At 39.8% G+C, this 15296-nt stretch overlaps 1 pseudogene; it reads right to left on the bottom strand.

Annotated features, from left to right (window-relative positions):
• Nucleotides 1–771: 771 nt before the first annotated feature.
• On the bottom strand, nt 772–13579 carry LOC104493551 (annotated as a pseudogene).
• Nucleotides 13580–15296: the final 1717 nt, after the last annotated feature.

Below are 15296 nucleotides of genomic sequence, written 5' to 3'. Positions count from 1 at the left end.
ATTTATGAACCCTTCACAATAGTCACACTTACAAATCTGTTCGTAGTTTTTGAGGATGAGGAAGGTAAGATATTTAATCAGATGTATTATTGCACAGACTTGGATAGAACTACTTGAGTGATAAATAATGCTTATATATTTTTAAAATATTGACATACATTCTATTCACAAGATAGCATGGAAGCAGTTTCGTACTCGCTTGGCAAAGAAATAAAATTATAACATGTTCACTTGCCTAACATAAACTATTTGATGTGTATAAACAGCATAATACACATTATCCTTGCTTCCTCCTGACTCTGTCTTGGATTTTCAGAAACTTAACAAATGGCTATTGGTTTTGTAAAGGGAGATCTTGGCCATGGAACTAATTTTCAGTGATAGTGAGTAGTTTAATATATTTTATAGGAGGGGGTTTATAGGTTTTCACTAAAAGGAAACACAAATACCATCTTAGAATTTTAAAGATGTACAATTTGAAGGTGGTATGATCTCATTAGAGAATTTATCTTGGGATAGTAGAGGAAGTTGAGACATTATGCAGAACAGGTAAACACAATCTTTTTGTATTCAGGTCCTACAGACGTAAATCATTATTATGTGTGATTCTGAATGCTCTGTGGATATGTTTACTAGTTATTCAGACACAATTTATACAGTCTCCTTCTGCTTTTTACTTTTCTCCTCATAGGATAAACTTTATTAAAAACGCAATATGTAATAATTTAAACTTTGATGCCAAAGATGACTCATTACTATAGCAGCATATACCTTCCACCATCAGCTGGACATGCAGAATCCTCCTCATTTAATTTAATGAGCCTTTTTGCCTCTGAGTCCCATGGAGTTTTCTCAGTTAGTTGCTGATTAAAGCTGTTCTGTCTGAACAAGAAAAAAAAAATATTTATAACAATGTAAAAATTCTGGCTTTTAAGTTTTACAGAAACTGTTTTGAATACTTTCCTGGTTGTTAATGATCCTTAATAGAACAGATAGAATTCTCCAGTCTGCGTAGAAGCTGCAAAAGAGTCTCTGAAGTGTATGATGTGTCATTTGGTTCACACCCAGCAGAGTAAGCCAGAATAAATTTTAAAAAGGACAATGCTGAGGGACTTTGATTGTGTTGCTGAGATATTCCCTATATAACATGTGTTGTGCTGCTAATTTGCTGACTTGGAAACACTGGCAAAGAATTGTATTGGGAATTTTAAATTTTAAGCATTACAATATTAAAGAGGTGGCATGCTGAGACACAAAACTTTAAAAAAATTGTAGAAAATCTCCATCTAAATCATAGCTTTAATGGACTCTGAGGACTTATACCCCAAATCACTCCAAAGGCCAGATGTCTGATAAAAAATTCTGGTCCAGAACTTCATAAATAGCTGAACTTTCTTCATGTTAAAATAATAAAATCATAAACCTCATTCTGGCAAATTCAAACACTTCTGGAAATTATGACCGCTGAACCTTTGTAGGTCATAATCCACCACTGAATACAGACCTAGATTCTCAGTGTGTATCTGTCTTGTTAGGTACCTAGATGCTTAGATGCCATTCGTGTTTTAACTGATATGAAGAGGTTCCTTTAGAAAGACCTAGGCATCTAACTTCCCTGGGCAACTGCTTTTCATCGTCCAGTCCCTCAAACACACAAACTTTCTCATGGGGTATCAACAAAACCTTCTTGGAGATCTAGCCTTCAAATCATGGAGAGAGGTCCTCAAAACACGTATTTCTACTCCATCTGGACAACCCTGTAGGCAAGCATACCACACATGAAAATGTGATAAGGGGATCATTCATGTAATTTTGGAGAAGCTGAGGGTCAAATCTTTGATATATAAACCTGACTTAGGGCTTCCATATTCTGACAAACTATCTTCTGGCCATGATTTATTGGCATTGGTGCATCTTAATCAATACCCCCCTTTCAGCCACTTCCCACTCCACATATCAGCAGTTGCAAATGTATTGAACTAAACAGAGAGCCCAAGACTTTTAGTACCTATTCCAGTGTTCGACCATCCTCAGAGTAAAAGAATGTTCTCTGGTGTTCAGGTGGAACAACTTCTATTTTCACAAATGTGTTTTCTTCTGTATCCATTGCTTCTTGTCCTGCCAGTGGGCACCACTGAGAAGTCTGGTTTCCTCTTCTTCATTCCCTCACAGCTGGAATTTATAGACATTAATAGATCCCCTCGACCCTTCTTGTCATGAGGCTTAGCAGTCACAGCTCCCTCAGCCTTTTCTTATAAGAAGGTGCTCCAGTTCCTCATCCGCTTTGTGGCCTTGTGCTGGACTTGCTTTAGTAAGTTCGTATACTCGTGCTGGGAACACAGAATTCCAGATACAACCTCACCAGTGCTGAGGGGAGGATCACTTCTTTTGACCTGCTGGCAACACTGCCTAATGCCGCCCAGAAGGCTGTTGGCCGCCTTTGCCACAAGGGGGCATTGCTTCCTTATGGATGTCCACAGGATTCCAAGGTCTTCCGCAGAGATGCTTTCCAAATGGTCAGCCCCCAGCAGAGATAGGTGCATGGACTTATTTCCCCCAGGTGGAGGATTTTTCATTTGCCCTTGTTGAAATACACGCAATTCCTCTCTTCCCAGTCCTTCAGCCTGTCCAGGTCCCTTTGAAAGGCAGCACAACCATCTGGTGCTCATCCTAGTTTTGTACACTTCTGCGAACTTGCTGAGGATGTCCTATATCACAGGTCATTAATGAAGATATAAAACAGTACTACGTCCAGCATCAACCCCTTGGGTGGACCAGTATTGTCTTGCCTCCAACTGTACTTTGTACCACTAACCACAACAGTCTGGATCTGTTTGTTCAGCCAATTTTCAGTCCAGCTTACTGTCTGTTTACGTAACCCATATTTTCTCACTTTGTCTATGATGATGTTTAAGGGAGACAGTGCCAAGCTTCTACTAAACTCAAGGTAAACATGCACTGCTCTCTCCTCATCCTCCAATCTATTTCCCTCATCGTAGATGGCTATCAGATTGGTCAAGCATGATTTTCCCTTCATAAATCCACACTTTAGCCATGTTCAACAAAGCAATGACTTCAGATTCCTGAGGATTTTAAAAAATATGTCTTTTCACAAGGAAATTACTGAAGTATCTCTGATACTGAATGTCTGCAATGGTTTCCAACAGTGATGAAATGGAGAGTACAGAGTTCTTGTCCTTTGTCAGAGGCAGGATCCTGCATTACATGAACATTTAGGGGTTTTTTTTGTTTTCTTATAATTTTAAGGGTCCCTGAATTGTTTCCTTATAGTATACAGTCATGCTTATTTACAAAGTCCAAGTTTGTTTAGTAAGACATTACTAAAAAGAATGCTTTCATACTATGAGCAAAATTTAGACATTTCACTTTCGCTGAGCCTGAATTGGCGCATCTTGTTCTTGGATAAAGTACTTTTTCTCACCAATCAACCATTCAAGTTTTCCTAATAATGCATTAAAATATACTCAAGGCTGAAAGCCTGCTTTTTTTTTCAGATGTGATGCTAGTAACGCTGATATCCTTAGCAAGAATAATCAAGGTTTATAATGGAACTGTTAATGAGCCCTGAACTATAGCAGAGCAAACTGAAGAGTCAGCTATTACGGAAAGTAAAGTTAAAATACCATACCTGAGTAAGCTTTATGTTTGTTGAATAACTCTCTGATAAGAGCCTTAAGTCATACACACCTGCAGAAGAAAGGATTTTGAAAATTTTTGCTGTATGCAACAGGTTTTTTCAAAAAAGTTTGTTTGTGTGGGTTTGTTTCTGTCTCCAAGCTTAGATATGAAAAATGTTAGTTATCTAGACTCATTCTTTGTCTTGCAATACTGACCTGGCCATTAAGATGTGAATTCTGTTAGTTTTAAATGTTAGAACACCTAGCTTGAAATATCTGTTCCTGTTAATGATTACAGTAATTATTAACAACCGTAGTTCCAAGTGATATTGAAGGAAACTCAAACCTAACAAGTTTTCACATAACATTCTGTGAACCCAGGAGCTCAATTTTTCTGCAGATAAAGTGATTATCAATTATTTCTTCAATACAAGGTACCCAACTAAGGAAGTTTCTCTTTTCAACCAGCTAAAGAGTAAAATTGAAATTATTCAAAATGTAGTGAAATATAATGTCCTGGTTTAGGCTGGGATAGAGTTATTTTTCTTCGTAGTAGCTGGTACAGTGCTGTGGTTTGGATTTAGTGTGAGGATAATGCTGATAATACACTGATGTTTTAGTCATTGCTAAGTAGCGCTTATCCTAAGTCAAGGATTTTTGCTTTTCCCATGCTCTGCCAGTAAGCAGGTGCATGAGAAGCTGAGAGGGAGGGAGCATGGCCAGGACAGCTGACCCGAACTAACCACAGGGATATTCCGTACCACAGAACATCATGCTTGGTATATAAACTGGGGGGAGCTGGCCGGGAGGGGCGGATCATTGCTTCGCCATCTGTCAGTGGGTGATGAGCACTTGCATTGTGCATTGCTTGTCTTTTCCTGGGTTTTATTTCTCTCTTGCTCTTTTTATATATATTAAAAAAATCCTTTTCATTAGTATTATTGTATTTTTTACTATTACTGTTATTTTTAGTTTAGTTTAGTTTTTTAACTGTTCTTATCGGGACCCATGAATTTTCCTTTTTTTCTGTGATCTCACTGGGAGAGGGGAGGAGTGAGTAATTAATTGGCTGTATGGTGCTTAGTTGCTAATTGAGGTTAAACCACGTCAGGGAAGGGGAGACTGTTCTCAAAGGTAAAGTAAGAAGACAATCTTGGTAAACTGATTTGTAAGAACCATCTGGTTTTATGCTCTTTAAGATCAAGGGCTTTCAGAATAAAAACCATTCTGGTATTATAAATTAAAAGAAGGAGGAGGAAAGGGGGGGGCACAGGAACAACTGTGAAGCATTTTCCGCTACTATACAATATATTTCTGAAATAATACAAATTGTAAAACAGACTATCAAAAGAAAAAGGTTTTCTTAAAAATGGTTAACTTTAATTACAATATCTAGTAGCCTGAGGTATGGAAAAAAAGCAATAGAAGTTACTAAATTCTGCCTCATAAAACTACTTGTACGAAATACTTAAACTGAACAGTTAAAAACTTTTGTAATTTGATAGGACCTTTGATCTTTTCAAAAGAAGTTACTATTTTTTCAAGCCTACTGCCCCATATGGCTAGGTATGGTGTTCTAAAAGTAACAAGTCCTTCCCTCTCCCCTCCTCCCCCCCATTATTAAAAGAAAGAAATTTTTTAATCAAAATCCAGAATTGTTTCCTACACTAAGAAAATTTCCAGGTTAGATAGGTGGTGTATCTGCTTCTTCCAGGAGGAGTTAGCAAAACCGCCTGTCAGGTAAATATCAGTAAAATAGGAGCTTACAAGCACTTTTCCTGTTTTCCTACGTAGTAAATAAAAAATTGACAAATGGCATGAATACAAGTAAGTAAGCCTGGAAAAATGTTATTTCAGTAATGTTCTTCTGATGAAGCAATAAACTTGAGTAAAGAGGCATACCGTTGAGGGGAGCCAAGCCAAATTAACTCTTCTGGTCAAAGTATTGGTGTGGTTGGGAGGTGAGGAGGAGATGGCAGCACCTGGGATGCTGTGCAGGAGCAGGAAGGAACAGTGCAGGAGGTCTATGGATCAATGGTCTAGTGAAACATACTAGGAAAAATAAGGTTTCGAGAGAAATGGAGCAGGAATACAAGAAATCTCTCTGTACCACTAGCCTGCTGCCTAGCCTCGTGCTGCAAGACTATGGAGACTCATCTTCTCTGTCTAGCTTACCTCTAGGATAAATTCTGTAAATTCCCCAAGGTAAATTCTGTGGCCCATTTTATGCTCTAAGCGCAATAATTCTCTGAACACAGAAGCAATTTTTAAACCATGGTTTGTCAGTGGTTTAGGGCAATTTGCCTGGTTTAGCTAGGGTCTTTGTATCATCTGTGCAAAAGATGGTAGTAGAAGGGTAAGGTAATGAAATAATCCAACACAATGAGAAAATACCTCTTTACATATAGATATGTAGATACGAAAGAGGACTTCTTTTCAGTAAATATCAACACGCCCCTGTTCTAGAGTAATGACAACTTAAGTCCTTCTGGCCTTTTCTGGGGTATTTTGTAATGTCTTCTTTCAAATTTTAAATAAAATAAATAGTTTTCAGATCAAGTTTAGAATGTAGAAAGACAGCGAACCTTGGAAAACTTGTTTGTCAGGTGTAGTAGCATTGTACCTTGATAGATTTTTCTTCATGGTGTAGTCCAGAGCTGTCTGATGAAGAAAAAAAGAATGTTGTATGAGAGACATTCATTTTAGTAGACATATGCTTACCTGCTTTGGCCATTTAAAGCAAAAATAGTTTAAAGTGTTAACATATGTTTGCAAATTGGTCAGTGAATAATAATGCTTTGTATCTCTCAAAAAAGCCCTCAAAACGCTTTGAACTTCACGACAGTGCCGAAGCTGGTATTTTAATATTCTTCTTGCCAATAGATAAACGGATCTCAGGGGTTTTCAAATCCATCAGTTTTAGAGTCTTAGTTGAAAATGCTGCAGCATTTGCTAGCTTACTTTTCTTCTTAAAGGGAAATAAAGGAGAATTCTGATCTTTTACCATTCTCCTACTTTCTTCATAAGCTATTTCCAGTCTAACAGATGGCTCTCTCACCTAATTTTTGAAAAAACAAACGAACATTCAAGAACCTCACATATATTTAGTGTTTGCAATTTTAAAAATAGCATGTTCAAATTAAGAACCTTGCAAAGTTTCCCTGAAATTTGTTCCAGAGATAAAACAGTATCATTAGAAAACTAACAAAATATATATGCACACCTATAATGAATAAAATTATTATAAAACTATTATGTAAAAATTCATAACTTATCCTTTTGTTGGAAAAAATTGAAAACTCTCGATATCATCCAGAGGGAAGGCAGAACAGACTAAAAGTTTTGCAGCCAACAAAAACTGTAACACGAATGTGAAGTATGTAATGAATACTCTCTTAAATGATTGATGAAAGATATAGTCTGCCAAACCAGATATTAAGCTATGGAAAATAACACAGAGGTTTTCTGAGATATTCGTGTAATGGCTGCATACTTTGTTCTTTTTATCTTCCTTTGAACTATATAGAAGAGAGCTATTCCTTTACAGATGTGGGTGCCTGCTGTCCATAATGTAGCTGGCCCTGCTGTGAGACATCTAGATATTTATAAGGGAGGTGAAAATGCGTCTGATTTTTGAAATGTAGTAATTGTATTTACAGTGCTCCGTTTTCACACTGAACCAAGACAACCTAGCATCTTTAAATGTAAAAAAAAAAAAAAAAATCACTAGGCTGTGGATTTTGAGCATAACAAATATGTTTGATTCCACACATGGTGCACACAGTTTCAATTCCGGGCAGTTCCTTCTGTAATCTTGTCCCAGCTCATTTTTTTCAGTATAATTCTTCACTTAATACTTCTGTAACAGGCTTCTTACTTTTATTTCCAAAGTAAATAGTACTGGGTTTGTTATTATTCAGTATTGCCCATGTCTCTTACCATTACCAGTTAAGAATCACTAAGCAGAAAGAGGAGTTACTAGCAATCATCTTGGGCCCACAAGACCTGCTGTAAATACACATGGAAAGTGCTCCTTTTTATTCGTGAGAAAGCAACAAATAGATGTTTTCACATCACTGCTGCAATTGCCTTTCTCCAAGGGGAAAGATACAGTGCCCACGCCTCATTGAACATGGATTCAATGTATTTCTATTACAAGAAACACGAACTTCATTATTTCTACTGCTATAAATTGATGAGGCAAAGAGCAGAGTTTTCAAAATGATGCTTTCTAAAATGAACCCTTGGTCATTGAGAAATAAGAATCTCTGTCACTATTTCTGCCAGTCAGTGTCAGCAGACTGTTAAATATAACTGCTTTGTTATTTTTTGTGTTAACTTTTATTATGTCCCACCTGATAAAAACGGCTGCTTTCCTCTAAAGACTCCGGGTCCTCCTGGAGTTTACATCAACGTCATGTTAAGGCAAAGAACGTATGTTTCTGTTCTTCTTTATAAGAAACGTGCTACATTTTTGCTAACACAATTAGATGATTTCCTTGAATAAATTCCTTCACACAAGAACTTTGAAACTCTGTATATATGAAATAATTTTTTCCTTGAAAAATATATCAAGTCAGCATTTCATTTTCTCATAACAAAATGCCTTTTTTTTTCTTACTGTCTAGTGATGGGTCTGATTTTACAATAGAGTTGTTCAAAGCCATCTGTATAACCCTCATTGAAAGTACTTGATATGATACATCTTTTTAGCAAGACATTGTATAAAGATGTAACGATCACTCACTACAGCCTCATTTCCTGTCCTCTAAACTGGTAAAAAAAGACATTCACAGTTTTATATTTTTTTACAATTCATCTGTCCATATTAACAGACCAACAATTTATTAATGGAAATACATAATGCCCAGAAAATGTCCTAAAATATTATTTTGCACATGTGATAAGGCAGCACGGAAGAGTAACTGTTCTGGGATTCATGTTGCTGGTCCAGTGCCTATTTGCTATACGACTTTGTACAAGCTCCTCATCTCTCTAACCCTGTGTTTCTCTCTGTCGTTCAGATCATAATCTCTGCCTGACAAGGGCTGTGTCTTGCTCTGTGTGTGTGAGTTGAATGCTCCAATACGATGGAGCACTGAGGTGCTTTTGCATATCTACATACAATACTTAATTATTATTAGGCAGGGGTTAATGATCCAAGATATTTTTAGAGCTCTCCTCTTGTAGGAAATGTCTTGGTAATAAAAAAAAAAATCTTTTTGTTAAAAGCAAATGATAATTTACCATGATAGGGGTATTTTTTGAGTCTTTATAAAAGCCAGTAACACTAGTTCACTAAAAGCCATGAATTACATTTCTTAATATATGAGAGTTGCTTATGGATGTTGAGATTTTAATAAATAATTCCCTTTCAATGGCTTTTATTTAACGTTTGTTAAAGACCTAAAGAAAAGAAAATTTCAGCCCTTTTTCTGGAGTCATATAGATAATAATGCACTTTTCTTAAATGGCGTTGTTCATGGAGATCGCTTTCCCACATCAGAAAATCACACCAGTGTTTACAGTTCAGCTGTCTGTCTCAAGTGATTCAGGAATAGACACCCATCCTGTTTTCTGTCATTTCCAGGATAGCCGTTTGCAGTGTTTGAATGCCGTTGCAGTAATCACAAACATTTTCACCTGTAGCTGCCCAACAAATTTCTGACAGAATAATTACTCTTTTTCAGGACTGTCTAACAAACTCCAGCAAACCGGTGATAAAGCCTTTCCTGATGTATGAAGCTTGAACTGACTATGGAAGGAACCTCATGTGGTTTTTCTAGTTCTTTTCTGTGTTCAGCATCACCCAGTAGTGATGAACCTGGTGAATGAAGGTGAGCAGGAGTAATCAGTGACAAGTGAGGACACCAGATGCCTGGGAGCAGAAGCAGCTATGGGAGTGGGGGATGCTGCTGGGAGGAGTGCAGAGGCAGGGTTCTCAGGCTTTTAGAGGAAAGGAGGGTCAATACTCCAGAGCCTGGGATGCTGTCCCCAGCCTACTTGCAGCATGGGGCCACTCTGGTCTCAAGTTCATGTTCGTGCTAGAAAGCTCATGCTTTCTGGCAAAATTTTTATTCTGCCAGTTATCATGGTTCTACTGTTATCAGTGGAATGATGCCAGTTTGTGTAACCTGTGCGCTGTATTTCTTTCAGCCTTCATCCTGAACAATGCTGAGTGCCTCCCTTTCCACAGATGCGATTAGTGATCAAATGCTTAGAAGATTCAGCCCTTAAATCTGCCCTGTGTTACCCTTCCACCTCTATCATCTCTCCTCGGACAAGGGCAGTCCAAGGATCAGGAGCAAGATGTGCACACTGAGTAAGTGCAGTACTTAATACTCCTACATTAGCTCTCGTAGAATTTTCCTCTTACTATCTCCAAAAATGAAGAGTATTAAAACATTTTAGGGAGCTTTTAAACATTCATTCTTACAGCAATGCTAGTCAGAAAATAATGAACTTTTGAACTATGTTAAATTTCATTTAAAGCTTGTCAAGACTTTTTTGACTAGCCATTTTCCGTGACAAAATGCCAGGCTGATGTAATGAATTTTTTTTTTTCTAAATGTGACAGTTTCACCAGCAATCAAGTAAGGAAAGATTTCTCAGGTTCAGGATATATTTTTCCAGCCCAAATGGCAAAATGTAGCACTCCAGTAATTACTAGCTTAATGGTGTCACAGAGGCACCCACAAAACAGACAGCAGTTACCCCAAAATTGTGGCTTTATTACAATCAGAGCTGCCCAGCACTCTGACAGAACAGAGTTAATTACAAGTTTGGATGTCAGCTGGGAATATATTACTACACAACAAATTCCTAAACTCTAAGAAATACTCTTTAAGAAAGATGAACTAAAATGTGTGCACACTCACTCACAGAGGGAAATCTTCCACTCAAGGGTACCCAAAACCAAGGGATCTCTCTCCCATAAAGGGTGAGGATTTACTCAAGGATATCCTAAAGAAATAATTCACTCACCAAAGTGGGGGGTGAAGGTTCACTCAATCCTGGGAAGTTTCCTTGGACAGCATCCTGATCCTAGGGGAGAGTCCCAGACTGCAAAACCTGCTGTTCCAAGGAGGACCAACTCCATTCAGTTCTCTGAGAGGGCTCCTTTTATACCCTGGTCGAGTTTGTGGGCATTCTAATTAGTTTAGGGCAAACACGAGACAGAGGAAGGCCTAGACCCTGAGGCACCAAGTAATAGCCATGAGGCATTGACTGGATCTTTATCAGGTGTTTGGGCAAACCTTGGTCTTTGTCAGGTCCTTGTCAGGGTGGCTGTACCTGCCAGAAATATCTCCCCATCCAGCAAATCAGGGAAACCCAGGTTGGAAGGGACCTCAAGGATCATCTGGTTCAAACTTTCTTGGCAAAAGCACAGCACCCTGTCTAGCTGAATTTTAAAAGTGTCCAATATTGGGGAAATGACCACTTCCCAGGGGACATTAGTCCAATAGCTCATTGTTCTCGTTGTGAAAAGTTTTCCTCTTGTGTTTAATTGGAATCTTCCCAGGAGTGAGTTGTACCCATTACAGAATCATGGAGTCACAGAATGGTAGGGGTTGGAAGAGACCTCTGGAGATCATCTGGGGTTGGAAGGGACCTCTGGAGATCATCTAGTCCAACTCCCCTGCTAAAGCACATTCACCTAGAGCAGGTTGCACGGGATCACGTCCAGGTGGGGTTGAGTATCTCCAGAGAAGGAGGCTCCACAATCTCTCTGGGCAGCCTGTTCCAGTGCTCTGTCACCCTCAAAGTAAAGAAGTTTTTCCTCATGTTCAGATGGAACTTCCCATGTTTCAGTTTATGATTGTTGCCCCTTGTCCTGTTGGTGGGCACAACTGAAAAGACTCTGGTGATACCATAAAAGCCGGTGACTGAAGAAATTCTCTTAAGACCCAGTTTTGAGTTTTAGAAAGCAAGGATTCTTTATTGCAACATTGGGTGCATGGAGACAACGCATCTCAAATCATGCACACCTTGGGTTGGGATGTCTGTTAATTATATGGTTCTTTCCAGAAAGACTATACATATTCATATCATTTCCCAAAATAATTATAATACATACATGTTCATTATGCATGTGCAGTTTTTCTGTTAGGGTCATCATAGGGAGTCTTGGGTGGTCTTCAGGGGTTGCTCTTGAGTGTCCTTTAGTTGAACCCTCTTCTTGAGCATGCGTGGTCAGCATCTTCTCACATAATTTCTTACCTTCACATTTGGTTTCCTGTTCTAGTTTCTTGACCACAATGTTTCTTCATTACTCTATTGTATAATAAACAATTGAGCAAAAGCTAAGCTATATATACATTGTTCTATCTATTGCAAGTCTGGGGATTTCAACATGTATCACTGGCCCCATCCTTTTGACACCCACCATCTAGATATTTATAAGCATTGATAAGATCCCTCCTCATTCTTCTCTTCTCCAGGTTAAACAGACCCAGGTCTTTCAGCCTGTCCTCATAAAAGAGATACTCCAGTCTACTATCATCTTGGTAGCCCTCCACTGGACTCTTTCCAGTAGTTCCCTGTCTCTCTTGAACTGGAGAGCCCAGAACTAGACTAGAGGTGGCCTCACCAGGGCAGGGCAGAGCAGAGCAGGAGGAGAACCTCCCTCAACTTGCTGGCCATACTCTTCTGAATGCACTCCAGGAGGCCCTTGGCCTTCTTAGCCACAAGGGCACATTGCTGGCTTGGGGTTAACTTGTCCATGAGGACTCCTGGGTTCTCCTCAGAGCTGCTTTCCAGCAGATCAACTCTACTCTGTATTGGTGCATTGGGTTATTCCTACAAGCAGGAGCCTGCACTTGCCCTTGTTGAATTCGCTCAGTTCCTCTCTGCCCAACTCTCCAGCCTGTCCAGATCTCACTGAATGGCAGCACAGCCTTCTGGTGTGTCAGCCACTCCCCCCAGCTTTGTATCACTAGTAAACTGGCTGAGGGTCCATTCTGTCCCTTCTTCCATATTGCTGATGAATATGTTGAAAAAGACCAGACCCAGAGCTGACCCCTGAGGAACACCGCTAGCTACAGGCCTCCAACTCAGCTCTGCACTGCTGATCACAACCTTCTGAGCTCTGTCATGCAGCCAGTTCTCAATCCATCTCACTGGTCACTCATCTAACCCTTGCTTCCTAAGCTTTCCATATGAAGAGCTTAAGGGAGACAGTGTCAAAAACCTTGCTGAAGTCAAGGTACATAACATCCACTGCTCTCCCCTCATCTACCCAGCCAGTCATGCCATCCATCACAGAAGGCTGTCAGATTGGTCAAGCATGATTTCCACTTGGCGAATCCACACTGACCACTCCTGATAACCTTCTTTTCCTCCACGTGCTTAGAGATGACATTCAGAATTAGCTGTTCCAGCACCTTTCCAGGGATGGAGGGGAGGCTGACTGGCCTGTAGTTTCCCAGATCTTCTTTCTTGCCCTTTTTGAGGACTGGAGTCACATTGTCTTTTCTCCAGTCCTTAGGCACCTCTCCTGTTCTCCATGACCTTACAGAGATGATGGAGAGTGGCTTAGCCAAAACATCTGCAAATACCTAGCAATAACATCTGCACCCTTGTGGGTGCATGTCATCAGGGATCATGTATTTGTGGATGTCCAGTTTGCCTATACGATCTCTAATCTGATCCTCCTCGACCAAGGGAAAGTCTTTCTTTCTCCAGACTTTCTCTCTTTCCTCCAGGGACTGGGATTCCTGAGGACTGGTCTTATCAGTAAAGACTGAAGCAAAGGCAGCTTTCAGTAACTCCACCTTCTTTGTATCCTCTGTGACCAGGGCACCCACCTCACTCAGCAGTGGGCCCACAGTCTTCCTTTTGCTACCGATGTAGTTGAAGAAGGCCTTCTTGTTGTCTTGGACACCCCTTGCCAGATATAATTTCAAGCAGGCCTTAGCCTTCTTTGTTTCATCTCTGCACATTCTGCCAAGCGGCCAGTCCCTTTTTCCACATGCTGTAAACTCCCTTCTTCCAACTGAGATTTTCCAGAAGCTCCTTGCTCATCTGGGCAGGTCTTCTGCCTCCTTTGCTTGATTACTTACTCATATGGATGGACCAATCTTGAGCTTGGAGGAAGTGGTGCTTGAATATCAACCAGCTCTCTTGTGCTCCCCTACCCTCTGAAGCCCTAATCCGTGGGATTTTTCAAAGTAGGTATTTGAAGAGGCCAAAGTCAGCTCTCCTGACGTCCAGGATTGTAAACCTACTTATTGTTTTGCTTCTTTCACAAAGGATCCTGACCTCCGCCATCTCACAGCCTCTGCAGCCAAGACTACCCACAACCTTCACATCCCCAAACAGACCTTTGTTTGTTAGTCCAAGGTCTAGCAGCATACCTCTCCTCATTGGCCCACCAGCCACCATCGCTGCTGCTGTATTCCTTGCAACTGAGTGCTGCTTTCAGTTTTGTCTCATTTAAATCTCCCATGGTTGCTCCTGGTAATGCATACACTGTGTCAGCACCCCTTGAGATTGCTGTCGGCTCCTAATGGAGAGAGGCATGTTCAAGATGCAAATAGGATCAAGTCAATAACATGTAAGCAGCATATTATTTGCACAAGAAACAAATCTTTCTGGAAATGTTCTATTGTATAAGCACAAGAGTTAAATATTCAGTAGCTCACAGAAGCTCACTCTGCCTCTGATAAAAGTGATGGTATCTAAGACTACAACCCTGTTTCCTTTTAATTTTTAATGGAAAGCATAGAAACTACAATTTCTATGTAGAGAAGATTGTCAGCGATGCCAGCTGATACCTGACAATGAGTGTATCCCATCATGCTACTAGAGAGCGACAGTGAGAGGGTTTGATCTGGGGTCTCCTCCATGCCAGAGGAATAACAAAAGCACCACTACCGTAAGATGAATTCTTTCAATAGTCCCTGGGATGGGAAAATACCCAGATCCATAGGATATTTTGTGTTAAAAGACCCATAAAATTGTATTTCAATATACTTACTAACACTTGAAAGGCTGCCCAAGCCTAACTGGACTGATTTATTTGCTGTAACAACAGATATGGTGTAGGTAAACTTATATTCTGATATTGAATGAAAACATCAACATGGGTACAGCAAGAAATTAAACTCCCATCTTCCCCAGAGTGAAAGATTGTTTGCATGGGCCATTTATAAGTTGTGTATAAGCCTTAAAATGTTTGCTATTTCACATTTTGTGTTGACAAACTAGTCTATCAGACATGATCAGTGAGGCGACAAAAACTAATCTTCTTTTCTTCCATTGGATACCCCACCTCAAGCCAGAGTAGCTAAGAGAAGAGTTTTCTAAAGAGAATTGGGTAGCATTTTCCTTGACAGATATTTTACTCTTCCTTTCCACAAAGCCACTTACGATCCCCCCCACCCCCTGATTTTCCCTTTTTATTCATACTTTTGACAACTGAGATATTCTTTGAACTGGATCAATTAGCATATGAAGGATAACTTTCACATTTTTCAAGGGAATTTTGAAAATAAGCGATGCTGTGCCCTCTGGAAGCAAGGCTGCTTTTACAGTTTCTTTGCCTCAGAGCTCCAGCAGAGTGCACATTGCTTTGCTGATGCCTCTGTATCAAGGTAAGCTGTTTGTTCTCCGCCTTCTTGTGCAGATGTGGAGTTCATAGGATATTTCTTTTGTCCT

This window comes from Buceros rhinoceros, unplaced genomic scaffold (assembly GCF_000710305.1).
Source record: "Buceros rhinoceros silvestris isolate BGI_N320 unplaced genomic scaffold, ASM71030v1 scaffold4475, whole genome shotgun sequence".
NCBI lineage: Eukaryota > Metazoa > Chordata > Aves > Bucerotiformes > Bucerotidae > Buceros > Buceros rhinoceros.
The sequence above is the reverse complement of the archived record's forward strand: the minus strand, read 5'-3'. Positions and strand labels throughout refer to the sequence as shown.